Below are 15586 nucleotides of genomic sequence, written 5' to 3'. Positions count from 1 at the left end.
TTTGCTATGTATAATTTAGTCATGCTTGGCTAAATTCTTTAGAGATTCTTGGGTAAAAGTGTTTATGAACCTATGTGCCTGAGCTCTCAGTTTCTTTAATATATTATTATTTGGGTTTAATACTTGTGTTGCAATCGTGATAATATTGTTTGATGCTTGTAATTAATGGCCATAGTTACTAGCTTCATAGCCATGTTTGTGTCACCAATGGGAGTTGGGGCATAAATTAGGGCACACACGATTGCACCTAATGGTTGGTCCTTGGGAAAGGGGAACTTATTAGGGGAAGTTTATTCTAGATTGTTGCCAATCGGGAGAGGGTAGTAATTAGGAATAATTGAATGCTGATCTTTGATCTTATTGCGTGATTAAGCCATGGGAGTGGAAATTCACTAGGAATAGAGATTACGGGAGTAATTCGATTCCACTTTGCATTCCCACACAAATCTTAATTCCAAACTAAATATTGCAAACGATAATTGGCACTAGGTGATTAAATACTTGAATCCCATGAATCTCAACTTCTCTCTAATTGTTTTCAAAATCCTGAACCTCTGTTTTATTTTATTTATTTTATGCCAATCAATCATCTAAGTAATTGTTAGGATTAGCTCTAATGAATAAGTTAGTAACTAGTGCTTGATACAACCACTTCCCTATGGATCGATAACTCGTACTCCGAGAATTATTTGTTTGCAAATATACTACGCATCAAATTGGCGCCGTTGCCGGGGAGGTGGCGTTACGTACTGACATTAGTGAAAGTCTTACTTTAGGAGTCTAGTCCATTTTTATTTATTTATTTATTTATTTATTTATTTATTTTATTTGCTAATCCATAACAAGTTCCTTGTTCTTGAGTGTGATTTTGCTTTGAATCTAAGAACTTGGCTTTTTATGCATACACGATCTCGTGGGAAAGAAGGATTATTACCTTTGAATCTTGAGATTGAGAAAAGAGCCAAGTTTCTTAGGAAACAAACTAGGATGGCACAGGTACAAGAAAACCAAGCTGAAGGGAGATCAATGTCTGACTACCTTGCTCCGGATGTTGAGGAGCATGGGAGCATCAATATTCCAAATGTGGAGGCCAATAACTTTGCGATCAATCCGGCCATACTCAGCATGGCTGCGGCAGATCGATTTGGAGGGATGCCCACGGAAGATCCCAATGCTCACGCCACCACGTTCCTACGACTTTGTGGCACTTTCAAGATAAATGGAGTCACTCAAGATGCTGTCAGACTTAGGCTTTTTCCCTTTACACTGAAGGACAGGGCTGAAGATTGGTTATCCTCACATCCAGATAACCATTTTGACACTTGGGACAAATTACATGGAGAATTTTTGAAGAAGTTCTATCCTATCTCCAAGACTCAAAGGATGAGAAGGGCAATTCAAAACTTTAAGCAACTGGCAATTGAGTCCCTCACTGAGTCTTGGGAGAGATTTAAGGAATTGAAGAGGCAATGTCCACACCATGGATTTCAAAGTTGGGATTTGATGATGTCCTTCTATGAAGGATTGCTTGATAATTCTAGGATTTTGGTGGATGCTTCTTCGGGTGGTTCGTTCACGATTCTAGAGCCAACACAAGCCGAGGAACTATTGGAGAAAATTGCTATGAATGGATCTACTTGGTACACGGAGAGGTCTCCACAAAAGCTTGTAGGAGGAATTCATGATGCGGGGCAATTAGCCGATTTGTCAACAAAGTTGGATAATGTGGTCTCCATGGTTCAAAAACTTGCCCAAGTCACCATCCAAAATCACAATGTGAGTCATGTTTCTAATCCTCCTACTCTTGGTCGAGTTTTGATGTGTGAACTTTGTGGTGGTGGACACAAGTCAGGGGATTGTATCGACGAGTCAAATTCCCAAACCTCTATGGAGCAAGTTAATATGTTGGGATATAATAGGCCTCATCAATAGTCTTTCCAACCTCAAGGGACCTATCATCCTAATAATTCAAGGAACCATCCCGGCTTTTCATGGAGCAACTCAATGGGAGCTGCCAACCCTCAACACTTTGTTAATAGAGGTCCTCTGGGTTTTCAAGGTACTCAAGTTCAATCTAAATTTCCCGTTTCAGAGGCCCCACCACAATCGAATACGGAACTTTTGTTGGAAAAATTGATTAAAGGTCAGTTAGAGATTACAGAAAGGATGGATAAAATGGATGCTCGCCAAAATATGGTTGAAAAGCAATTAGCAAATCAACCTTCTATATCAAGTACTAAAGTCACAGGGAAGTTGCCAGCTATGCCTGAAAATCCAAGGGAGCATGTAAATGCAATTGTTACAAGGAGTGGCAAAGTACTTGAAGAGCCACCTCTTCCAATCAAAGCATCAATTCCTAAAAAGACAGTTGAGGAGAAGATTGAAGAGATACTTGATGGTATAGAAGATGAGCCAATTGCTGTGCAAAATAATCCACAAGTTCAAAAGGAAGTAGAGAAACCTGTGAGAAGGTATGTACCCCATTGCCTTTTCCTCAAAATCTTGAAACAACAAAAGAAAGTAGGTGGAAAAAGTTTTTGGAGATTGTTGAGAGTTTGAAAGTTTCAGTTCCCTTACTTGATTTGCTTTCACAAGTTCCCTCTTATGGAAAATTTTTGAAAGAGATTCTAGCTAAGAAAAAGAAATATGGGGAACGAGAGATGGTAGCTGTGGCACAAGAGTATCAAGCGTTGACCCCGGGAATTGGGAGGAATATACCTAAGCATAGAGATTCGGGGAAGTTCACAATTCCTTGTGTGATTGGAGGCCGACCTTTAAAGGGATCCCTTTGTGATTTAGGAGCCAGTGTGAGTGTTATGCCTCTTACTCTTTGTCAAGGGTTAGGGTTGGGAGAACCAAAACCAATCCAATTCACCTTAGAAATGGCGGATAGATCCATCGTAAGGCCTATTGGAATTCTTGAAGATGTCCCAGTTCGTGTGGACAAGTATTTTGTGCCTTGTGATTTTATTGTGATAGATGTCCGAAGGAACCTAGACGTTCCACTCATTTTGGGGAGACCCTTCCTAGCCACTATTGGAGCAATGATTGATGCAAGGAAAGGGTCCATGATTTTTGACTTTGGGGAGGAAAAGGTGGAATTTAATGTTCTTGATGAGCCAAAAATTATTGAATGCAAGTCAATTTTGCACATCGACCCTACTCTCAAGGTGACACATGATGAGTATTTGCATTTGAAGAGTCTATGGGGTGATGAGATCAAACTCGCGGATCAACCAGGATGAGCACTCCATAACCAGGTTAGGTCGAGCTAGCGACGTTAAACTTAGCGCTTCATGGGAGGCACCCCATGTTATCTTTTATTTATTTCATATTTATTGCTTTCTAGTTTAATTTTATTGCTTTCTAGATTCGTTTTATTAAGTTTTATTGCTTTCTAGTTCGTGATTATTAGTTTTCTCTTTTCTCTTGTTCTACTTTTCTTTTATGTTGCATCAGGGACGATGCAAAGTTTTAAGTGTGAGGGGGAGGAATCATTAATTTGGGGATATTTCTAAATTTTTAAAATTTTTGCTTTTGCTTGGATGACTCATATGCTATTTTTGGTGAATAAGTTACTTGTCTTAGCATGCAGTTACAATTATTCTCTCTTGTTGGTTTGTGGTTTGTTTTAGTGGTGCTCGCTGCATCTCAATTTGTGATGGATGATTCGAGGTGTAACACATATTTGATCTATTCCCTTGCCAATAGCTTTGTTAACCACTTAATAATTGGATTAATTCTTGATCTTGTGTTTTGCATTGCTAGTGAAGGCTTATGTGAGATTCCGGTCATGGGTGTTTTGCTAGAACTTGCCTCATTACTCCCTAAGTGATGTCTAAGTTTTGCATGTTTTGAAGTGATATAGGCCATTTTTGTTTAGCCATAGCCTTTAAACCTGCCCCTATATATATTTTTATCCTTCGTATCCCCATTGTGCCTTTTGTTTGTTCAAATAAGTGCTAAGCACTTATCCCCTCTTTGTGATTGTTTTTCTTTGATTTACCCCATTATTATAACCCTTAGCCCGTGGCCAAATATTTCCCTTCCACCCTTGAGAGAATGAAACTTTTATCTCTATCTTTTCCGTAAGAAGAGTTTTATGGAGTTGTGCTACGAAAAAAAAGCAGCTAGTGTTACAAATGTTCAAGTGTGGAGGTCATGAAAGTTTGGATTAAAATTATCTTGCTATATCCAAAAGAAGTCCAAAGACAAAGAAAAGAATGAGAAAAAAAAAAAAAAAAAAAAAAAAAAAAAAAAAAAAAGGTTGAAAGTTTTTGAATTTGGATCCCCACTTTACCAAAGAGTTGCTAAGTTCTTAAAAGAAATTTGCTCCTTGGAATTATGATTATCTCATCTCTTCCAAATTTTGAAAAGTTTAGATAAATTGCGACATTCTCTCTTTTTGATTAATTTTTCCATACCACTTCTTTGTTAGCTATCACCCGTAGCCCCATTACAAGCTTAATAAAGTCCTATTTGATCTTAGCATGCATTCTTAGATTTGATCTAGGGGAGTATGAAGGGCAAGCCTTTGGGATCTCATTCATGAGCCGTGTCTTGCACAATCTCAACTGAGTATTTGTCCACACTTGGTCCTCACATACTTTAGATTCTTGGTGCTTGGTTATTGGCTTGGAAATGGGTCTCTTATGTGCCAAACTAATTTGATTCTTGAAGCTTGTTGTTTTGTAGCAAGTTGGTTGGTGGTTTGAAAGGTTGTGCAAGAGAGAGCATGAGTAATTTGTATGTTTTGACTTGTGATTTTATTCCTTAGTTTTGCTTGAGGACAAGCAAAAGCTTAAGTGTGAGGGGGTAATGTTATCACATCTTTGCTTGTTATTATAGTTATTTTGAATCATCTCAGTATTTAAGTTCTTTAATTTTGCTTATTTAATACATATTTTCCTTGCTATTATCATTTAATTATGGTTCACACTTGTTTTGAATGTTTTACAGTGTTTATTAGTGTTTTTGAACCATTGTAGGTCAATTTTATGAGCAAGGGAAGTTCAAGGATGAGTTTGGAGCAATTTTGGACAAGTCCGGGACCCAGAGGGCTCGACGCATCGAAAATTTCCAGTAGCATCACAAAACTGAGCCAAAGAGGCTCGACGTTCGACGCGTCGAGAATGACGTGACATGCAAAGTGATTAGCGGCTGCAATGTTTTCCCAATTCAACTTCAATTCCAAATTCCAATTCCAACTTCAATTCTTTATTTAAAATATAGGAATTATAAACCGTATATGGACTTCCTAAGCCTACACACCAAATCCTCACCACCTCTAGAAGAGAAACCTTCAGGTTGTTTCATATAAACTTCCTTCTCTAAATCACCATTTAGAAACTGATGTTATCACATCTTTGCTTGTTATTATAGTTATTTTGAATCATCTTAGTATTTAAGTTCTTTAATTTTGCTTATTTAATACATATTTTCCTTGCTATTATCATTTAATTATGGTTCACACTTGTTTTGAATGTTTTACGGTGTTTGTTAGTGTTTTTGAACCATTGTAGGTCAATTCTATGAGCAAGGGAAGTTCAAGGATGAGTTTGGAGCAATTTTGGACAAGTCCGGGACCCAGAGGGCTCGACGCGTCGAAAATTTCCAGTAGCATCACAAAACTGAGCCAAAGAGGCTCGACGCGTCGAGCCTTAATTCGACGCGTCGAGAATGACGCGACATGCAAAGTGATTAGCGGCTGCAATGTTTTCCCAATTCAACTTCAATTCCAAATTCCAATTCCAACTTCAATTCTTTATTTAAAATATAGGAATTATAATTTGAGTCCAATTTTGTACAAGATTCCTATTTCATCTCAACTTTGTACCCACTATAAAATCCCCCCTTCCTCAACCCTAATAGAGACCGGGAGAATTCAGAGATTCTTGGAGACAAGAAGGAGAGAAATCACTACACCAAATCAGGCATTTAGCGACGGTTTTTTTTTGCGTTTAGCGGCGGTTCCAAACTGCCACTAGTGTGTTTAGCGGCGGTTATTCAACCGTGTCTAAATAGTGTGTCGCGAAGCATTTAGCGGCGATTTTCAACAACCGCGGGAATTAATGAAAAACTCATTTAGCGGCGGTTTTGGGTGCATTTAGCGGCGGTCTTGTAACCGCTGCTAAATATATATATATATTTATTTGAATAAATTTAGCGACGGTTACAAAACCGCCGCTAAATATATATATTTATTTGAATAAATTTTAGTGGCGGTTAGTAAGTGTTGCTAAATATTTGTCTTGATTTATTTTTTAAAATATTAGAGGCGGTTATTAAGTGTCACTAAATAATTTTTTATTTTCATAATTAAGTGTCGCTAAATGTTTTATAATTACATTATTATATTTTTATAACTATCATTTAATTATATTTCTTCAAAATCTTTATATTCAAATGCGTATTGCAATCACAAATAAAATCTATGTACCCATTTAATTGAAAAAAATCAATTGTAACTAATATTTATCAAATAATAATATTCAATAGTATTAAAAGAAGTAGCTTCTCAGCTTAGATATTTCTTCCATGGTCTTTAACTGTAATGCATTTTCATTCCCTGACAGTTCAAAACATTATTCTTCAAATGCAGATACAGGCAGCCTTTGGTGGATAGACCAACATAATCTACAATCTCAGTCCTTGACATCTTTAAAACCTCTGGTCATATTTATGAAGTTCTGCATTCACTTTCTCCTCATCCCACATAAACCCCTGGTCATATTTATGAAGTTCTGCATTCACTTTCTCCTCATCCCACATAAACCCTTGAATGTATGTTCTACAAGGAAGATTAAACATATTCAATAATTTAGGATCTTTAATCCATTAGTAAGTTGTGTAAGAAGTTTGCTGGTGAAAGCAACAGAGGTAATCACCTGAACCCACTCAAAATAGCTGACAGTAAATCCACCTGAGTTTGCATAGATGTCTGGTAGAATCACAACTCCTTTCTTTGCTAAAATCTGCAGAATACATTACATTATCTTCATTTATCAATGGGTTTGAAATTCTTATTACACCTTGATCCTACACTACCCAAACACAAAACCAATGATATAACAATGGTGAAAACTTAACAGCAAGATTTTTTTTTTTTTTAAACAGCAAGATTGAATCAATTTCCTGGGTATGCTATCTTAGCAAAGAGGAAGTAAATCGCAAGAAGTGTATCAACTGGCCTACAGACCTCAAAATGCTTAAAGCTACACCTCTAACAAAGCAAACCTCTCAACTTATTTATAAATGCATGTACTTCCAATACATGACACTATTTATCATCAATCACGGAATAAACAAACTTGAGAAGGGAAAATTACTCAGAAACAGTTGGAAGACATATATATATATATATATATATATATATATATATATATATATATATATATATATATATATATATATATATATATATATATATGATGCAAGCAGACACATACATACATCTTAATATGGATGGTTGGTTAATAAATTAAAGTTGCAATACTACCTCAGGAGCCATCCAGGGAAAGCTTCCAACATTAGCAGAAAAATCACCTTCCAGACCCTCCCTACACAGCCCAAAGTCCCCAAGCTTCACACTCTTCTTGCTTTCTGATAGAAAAATATTGTCTGCAATCCAATAAGATTAATTAGCTTGATGACTAATAAGCAAAATAGCTAGCAGCAAAAGTTAGGCCCGCAGAAAATTACTTACTGGGCTTCAAGTCGCGATGAATGATGCCATTTTCATGTAAATATGTCATTGCGCGAGAGATTTGTAATGCCATAACATCCTTAGACTTTCTATTTCCAGAAAGCAGATTATTTGCATAATCGAGTGAGTTCTTCTACTCTAGCATACCTACACATCAAATAAAAAACAAATTTCCGTTTGAGTTCAGTTGAAGGGTTAGTGATCTCAAAGAATAAAACAGAAATGAACAAAAAATAAGAAGAAAAAGAGTAAAGCTCTAGGAGAGTAAGCATGTTGACCTGTACAATTTAATCATTATCTGCTCTTTCAATTCCGCTATCAACAACAGTGGTTATTTCATCATTTAGTTATTCTCTTGTTAACTGCAAATTTTCAATCTCATTTAAAACCACAGGATTTTGGTTTTCACGTGAGATTGAAGTACAATCATATACGCTACTGTCTGCATTTTCACCCATGTCAAAAAAGTCTCTTGGTTTGAAAGGTATTGCAACATTCCAATCTTTCTCCAACTCATTAGTGACATAAAACACCATCTGAGCTTGTTCAGCTAACACATATGGTTCATCATCTATACTATCTCCAACATGTATTGTTCTAGAGAAGTTAACTTCGGTGAAGCCATAATGATCTATTCTTGTCCCTCTTGGAGTAGTCGTATCAGCCCATATACACTTAAATAGTGTAACCACAAATTTGCTGTAGTAATTCAGTTCAATGATGTCAACCAATTTTCCATAATAAGCAACATCTCCAAAAACCCCATGAGTATCACGACTACTTGCAACACTTGGAGTTCCAGCAATAACAAATACTCCACTATTTTGAGACTTCAGTCCTTCTTCTCGGTTCACTGTTCGAAATCTTAAACCATTAATGTTATACGAAGAAAATCTTCTAGCATGAGTAAGTGGACCTCTTGCTAAAAACATAATGTCATCTGGCACTTGCTCTTGATTGTCATTATTTAGGATCTAAAACATAATGATATTGTATTAGTAAATTAATTTTGAAGTAAAATATTGATTTGAGGTGAAATTCTTACTCTCTTTGCAAACCAATTGGAAAAATCTCTATTAACTATTTTTTGAATCTCCGCAGAAGATCTCGTCCGCCTTCTTAGTCGTCTCTTCGTTAAAACTGTAAATTCCCTGTATGTGATAACTGTAAATTCCCTGTATGTGATAACAACACATTTGTAACAATTGAAATAATATGTTATTTCTCACCAAAATACAAAAGTTTGGATGTTACTTACTCAACGTATTTGTCAACATGTTTGCAATTCATTAGCACATATCGATGTGCTTGTTGTTTCTCTATATCAGTTAGTTGGAAAGTTAAAACACTGCCTACTGGTCGACCAATTTGTTTGAAGATATTGCTTTGAATATTTTCAGCATAAAATGGCACATCATCAACACGCCTAGATCGGTTAAACCTTGTTTCAACCCCTTCTAAATACCTTGAGCAAAATGTAAGACATTCTTCAGCAATATAACCTTCAGCTATTGAACCTTCTGGGTTTGCTCGGTTGCGTACAAAAGACTTTAAATGTCCTAAGTACCTAAATATATAGAAATAAGACATTAGTAGATGCATTTATCGATAATCTAATAAAGAAAACTTTAAATATCCAAAATTTAGTCACCTCTCAATGCTGTACATCCATCGGTATGGAACAGGACCTCCAAGCTTAACCTCATCAACAAGGTGAACAACTAAATGCACCATTACTGTGAAAAATGATGGTGGAAATATCATTTCCATATGGCATAATGTTAGCACAAGTCGACTTTGAAGGTTATCAAGCTCTTTGACATTTAATACTCTACTACATATTTGTCTGAAAAAAGAACCCAATTCTACCAAAACCATACAAACTTGATCTGGTAATAGATTACGTATGGCAATTGGCAATAGATGTTCCATAAGAATGTGACAATCATGACTTTTCAATCCATGTATCTTGCGATTCTTCAAATCAACACATCTTGAAATATTACTTGAGTAACCATCTGGCAGTAATACACTCTTTAGTGTTGCAAGAAATACATCTTTTTCTATATTTGTCATTGTAAAACAACTTAGAGAGTATTTTCCATTTTCATTAGGCCAAAGGTCATCTCTTATACCCATTGACACTAAATCCATTCGAGCATTTAGATTATCTTTTGATCTTGCAGAGTCATTTAGCAAAGTAAACAACACATTGTCAAAAACATTTTTTTCAATATGCATGACATCAAGGTTGTGGCGCAACAAATTGAATTCCCAATAAGGGAGTTGGAAAAATATACTTCTCTTCTTCCATTGTTGCGTATCACCATCTTCAACTCTTCTCACTCGTGATCTTTTCCCCTTCTCAGTCATTTCTAGGTTTTTCCCAAATGTAATATTGATATCTGCAAGCTGATTCAAAACATCTGAACCTGACAACATCTTTGGCGGACTTCTCAAATCTTTGGTTCCATCAAATTTAGAGTTGTGATGTCTATACCGATGAGAAGACCCTAAGAACCGACGATGACCCATAAAACACCACTTCCTACTATGTGGAAGGCGATTTGGCAAAAAATCAAAGTTGCATGAGGGGCATGCTAGCCCTGTATGTGTATTCCACCCAGATAAGTTACCTAGCCCAGGAAAATCACTAATGGTCCACATTAGAGCTGCATGTAGTTTAAAAAACTGACCCTGTGAAGCATCAAATGTTTCTATTCCAAAACTCCACAACTCATTTAACTCTTTAATCAATGGTTGCATGTAAATATCTATATCATTCCCTGGCATCTTTTTCCCAGGAATAATCATAGACAAAATAAATGAGGTTTGTTTCATACATATCCATGGAGGCAAATTATAAGGAATTAAAATCACAGGCCAAGTGCTATGAGTAGAACTTTGATGTCCAAATGGATTGAAACCATCCGCAGCTAACCCAAGTCTAACATTTCGTGGGTCAGCAGCAAATTCTACATGGACTTCATTAAATCGCTTCCATGATTCAGAGTCTCTAGGATGTCGCATCAACCCATCTGTTACTATCCATAGCATGCCATCTCATATACTCAGCAGTTTTAGAAGACATAAACAACCGTTGCAACCTAGGCTTAAGAGGGAAGTAACGCAACACTTTAGAAGGTTTCTTTTTAAACTTGCTACCACAACGCACATCACCACCATTCTTCCCGTTTGGTTGTTTCCATCTTGAAGTATGACATACTTTGCATGTTTCTGCAGCTTTATCATCTCCCCAGTATAGCATGCAATCATTTGGACATGCATGAATGCTAACATAATTAAGACTAAGTCTATTGATGGTTTTTTTTGCCTCATAGAAAGAATCAGGAAGCCTTGCTTGTTCAAAAGCATCTTTTAACAATTCAAAAATCATAGACATTGCTTTATTGCTTATTCCACCCAAGCACTTGATGTGGTACAACTTCAACAAAAATGATAATTTTGAGTACTTGCTACACCCTTCATACAACTCTTGATTTCCATCTTTGAGCAACTCATAAAATATTTTACTGTCTTCACTATCCTCTCTAGGTAATACTCCATCCCCAAGTAGTGTTTGTTGTGATGTTGAAGGTTCATTTATACCATGTGAAATATGTGCAAAAGCATCATGAATGATATTTACTTCAGGATTCTCAATTTGCACATTAGTAGGCACAACATTAGGAGTGCTACTAAAAGTGTCTAAAGATCCCCCTTCACCATGCCAAATCCAATTAACATATCCAGGTACAATCCCATCACAAATTAAATGTTCTTTCACGTCAAATTTATATAACCAATACCTAAATTTACACTTTACACAAGGACACAATATTCTTCCTTCAATACATCTATGCTCAATAGCAAAATCAATTAATTTGTTTACCCCTTCTATATATTCCAAAGTATTTCGCTGCAAATTAACCCAAGATTTATCCATGCATAATCTCTATATGAAGATTTTTCAAACTTTAGTAGTTTAGCATACAAGATCTACAAAGAGAAAGAAAGATGAATTGTCATATGTATAGAATGATGAGACCACATATATGCATATAGAGAGAGAAAGCGGAGGATATATCGAGAGATTAATTTTAGGAATGCATCCTGCTTTCTAATGTGAATTGCTTTATATGTTGTGTTGTGTTGTTCCAACATTGAGATGTGGGTGAAAAGATGGAAATAACCCAAAAAATAAATTAACTTATAATTTAAGATGGTTAATGAAAACAGCCGATAAAATGGTTACTAGCATTTTATCTTATGATTTAAGTTTTGTTGTTAAAATAGCTGCGGTTAGTATAACTGCCACTAAATAAAGAACATGCAGAGAGAATTTACTTCAAAGAATCACAAATAATTAAAAGGAACAATTGCTGAAAAATGGACTACTAACTTGAACAAGGCAACAGATTCATGCTTATATATATATATAGAATTTTGATGCCAAAAAGGGAAGGAAACTCACTCAAGAATGTATTCAGGTTCATGCATAAAGTTTTTCAACCCTGCTTCAAACACATTACGTGCCACCTGCATGAATACACAAAAATTATAAAATACACAAAGGGCCAAAACATAAAAAGAACCAAAAAAAAGTTCCAAACCTCATTTAAAACTTAGACACACTAGAATTGAGAATTTGAGGAATTAGTTCACCTTAGCATATATCCTTGTTAAGACAGAATTCAACAGTAATAAAAGAACAGATAATCTTACCATATAACCTTAGTCTGTAGAACAAACACAGATAACTAAAAATGAAAGAGATAAGAAGATAACTTGAGAAGTGGCAATAAAGATGCAATCTTGGATAGCTTTTGTATTCCAAGTCTATAGGCAGTAAAAAACATTAATAACCCCAAAGAAGGAATAATTAAACAGTAAGATTAACAACTATAAGTCTTGTTTAAATCACAATGATACCTGCACTCGAGGCGTTTTTTAATCCTTGCTAGAATAAGATGCAAAGAGTATTAACTGGCAAAAGCACACGTACCACAAAAATCAACGCGTTAGCTATGTGTAAAACAGAATAGACATAATTCTTCATATAAGAAGTTTCCTTCTAAAGCAATCTAAGAAAACAATCACCAAGAAACAAAGCAAATTATTATTATTATTTTTACACCCCATGTATAACACTTGATAAGCAAAATATTAAAGTAACTGTAATGTTAGAAAATGACTTTTGTATTCGAACAACATATTAAATAGTTCATAGTCAGGTCATTTTAAGTAAGAATCAAACTCTACAAATTAAATTAAATATGACTCTAACCGAGTAGAGAGTAGTCTCTAGTATTAACCTATCAAAATTTCATTTTCAATCAAACTGAAAGCAGGGATGGGTCTAACATTTTTATCCAATAGAATGGCTCATATGTTTATGGTCTACCAAATTAGTATGATAAACAGAAAATGCAAGGCAAGTAGGGAGTTTATTTTCGGCTCATTTCAACTGAAACATGTTTAATGCTGAACTTTTGTAAAGATAGGAATAGAAAGAGAACTCACCGAGGAATCCTTATGCTTGTGGCTTTTACTTTTATGCTTTTCTCCTGATTCTCTGAAATGGTATCATCAGTCAGTATGACTATGACTTTCAAACCACACAGCACCAATTCATAGGAGAATAATTTAATTTAAGCATACAGATTATATAGAAGAAAAAACACAATTCCAACCAAATTAGCGAGATTGACACTCAAATTCAAAAACAAATCGGCAGCTCACTGAAATTTCACGCAAAAGGATAGGAATTCATAGAAATTTGATTTACTACAATTCCTACAAAAAATATATAAAAATACATGCCAATATGATTGGCTTAAGCTGTTTTTGTAGAATTGTACAATTCATGCCAAATGCCAACTCTAAATTAAAATTGCAGTTCCTGCAACAAATACAAATGAAAATTTTCTTTATCAAGTACTTTCAAAGCTCTTGGAAAATGTGAGGAACAACACCCTGTAGACAATATGACAAACACCTTGAATGCAATTGCTACAAAAAAACTAATCTGTTAACAATCCTAAATTAGCATAAGAATTCAAGTTCCAATAGAGAGAATCAATCAAATTGCAAAAAACATTCAAAAGAAATTTAAAATAATCCTCAAAAGATAAAAACTAAATTCATAAATTCTCACACACACTGTTTGAGAACAAAATCAGTGAGAAATTCACAGGAGTCACAAACCTTACAATGACGCCGTGGAGCAAATTAAACAAAGGAGACGCCGACAGGTCGGAGCAGACGGAGGGTCTCTGGCGAGTGGACTGGAATTTTTCCTCCCTTTGCTTCTGCTAAATTAGTGTTCGTTTGTTGTTCTTCTTCCTCGCAGCTGCTCTTCACTCAACGTTGAAAACCCAATATCCTCCGTAAATAATATATATCTATATTAGAAATTAGAAATTACTTTTTTTTAAAATATTTTAGCGGCGGTCATAACCGCCGCAAGTAAATGACACTAACAATTAATTATTTAGATTTCTATTTTTGCTACCAATTAGTTATTTAGGTTTCTTATATTAAATTAACGGCGGTTTCTAAACCGGCCTCAAAATAGTCATTTAGAGGCGGTTATGTATAACCGCCACTAAATATATGTCGCTAAATAGTCAGTTTGTTGTAGTGAATCAAGCGCCACAAGTTGTCTTGGAAAGCAAGAAGAAGACTAGGGAGATTTGGGAAATCGTCTGGTTAATTCTTGTACTCTTTTGATGATTTGTAATTCTTTATTTATATTTGCTATGTATAATTTAGTCATGCTTGCTAAATTCTTTAGAGATTCTTGGGTAAAAGTGTTTATGAACCTATGTGCCTGAGCTCTCAGTTTCTTTAATATATTATTATTTGGGTTTAATACTTGTGTTGCAATCGTGATAATATTGTTTGATGCTTGTAATTAATGGCCATAGTTACTAGCTTCATAGCCATGTTTGTGTCACCAATGGGAGTTGGGCATAAATTAGGCACACACGATTGCACCTAATGGTTGGTCCTTGGGAAAGGGGAACTTATTAGGGGAAGTTTATTCTAGATTGTTGCCAATCGGGAGAGGGTAGTAATTAGGAATAATTGAATCTGATCTTTGATCTTATTGGGTGATTAAGCCATGGAGTGGAAATTCACTAGGAATAGAGATTACGGGAGTAATTCGATTCCACTTTGCATTCCCACACAAATCTTAATTCCAAACTAAATATTGCAAACGATAATTGCACTAGGTGATTGAATACTTGAATCCCATGAATCTCAACTTCTCTCTAATTGTTTTCAAAATCCTGAACCTCTGTTTTATTTTATTTATTTATGCCAATCAATCATCTAAGTAATTGTTAGGATTAGCTCTAATGAATAAGTTAGTAACTAGTGCTTGATACAACCGCTTCCCTGTGGATCGATAACTCGTACTCCGAGAATTATTTGTTTGCAAATATAGTACGCATCAGAAACGCAGTTTTCACATCCATTTGTTGCAACTAAAGATTAAAGTGTGCAACTAAAGCCAGAATGATTCGAAGGGAATCTTTCTTTGATACAGAGAAAAGGTCTCCTTGTAATCAATTCATTCTTTTTGAGTAAATCCTTTAGCAATGAGTCTGGCCTTGTACCTCTCAATGTTACCTAATGAGTCTCTTTTGGTTTTAAATACCCATTTATAGCCAATCGGCTTGGCCCCATTAGGTAACTCAACAAGGTTCCAAACTCCCATTACTCTTCATGGAATTCATTTCATCTTTCATGCTTCTAACCACAAATCGGACTGTGCACAATCGTAGCTTGTGAAAACGTTATGGGATCATTTTTAGGTCCAATGTCAGATTCTTGTAGATACGATACATAATAGCTAGGAACTGCTGAACGCCT

The 15586-nt window shown here is 35.4% G+C and overlaps 1 long non-coding RNA gene across 1 annotated transcript; it reads left to right on the top strand.

Annotated features, from left to right (window-relative positions):
- Positions 1–291: 291 nt before the first annotated feature.
- On the top strand, positions 292–15257 carry LOC109185126. The gene is made up of 3 exons (XR_002054939.1): positions 292–302; positions 6230–6232; positions 15177–15257. It is a non-coding gene; the product is annotated as an uncharacterized LOC109185126 (long non-coding RNA).
- Positions 15258–15586: the final 329 nt, after the last annotated feature.

The sequence above is a fragment of the Ipomoea nil genome, unplaced genomic scaffold (genome assembly GCF_001879475.1).
Source record: "Ipomoea nil cultivar Tokyo-kokei standard unplaced genomic scaffold, Asagao_1.1 scaffold1315, whole genome shotgun sequence".
NCBI classification, from domain to species: Eukaryota; Viridiplantae; Streptophyta; class Magnoliopsida; order Solanales; family Convolvulaceae; genus Ipomoea; species Ipomoea nil.
Note: the sequence above shows the minus strand (reverse complement) of the source record. Positions and strands in the feature narration are given on the sequence as shown.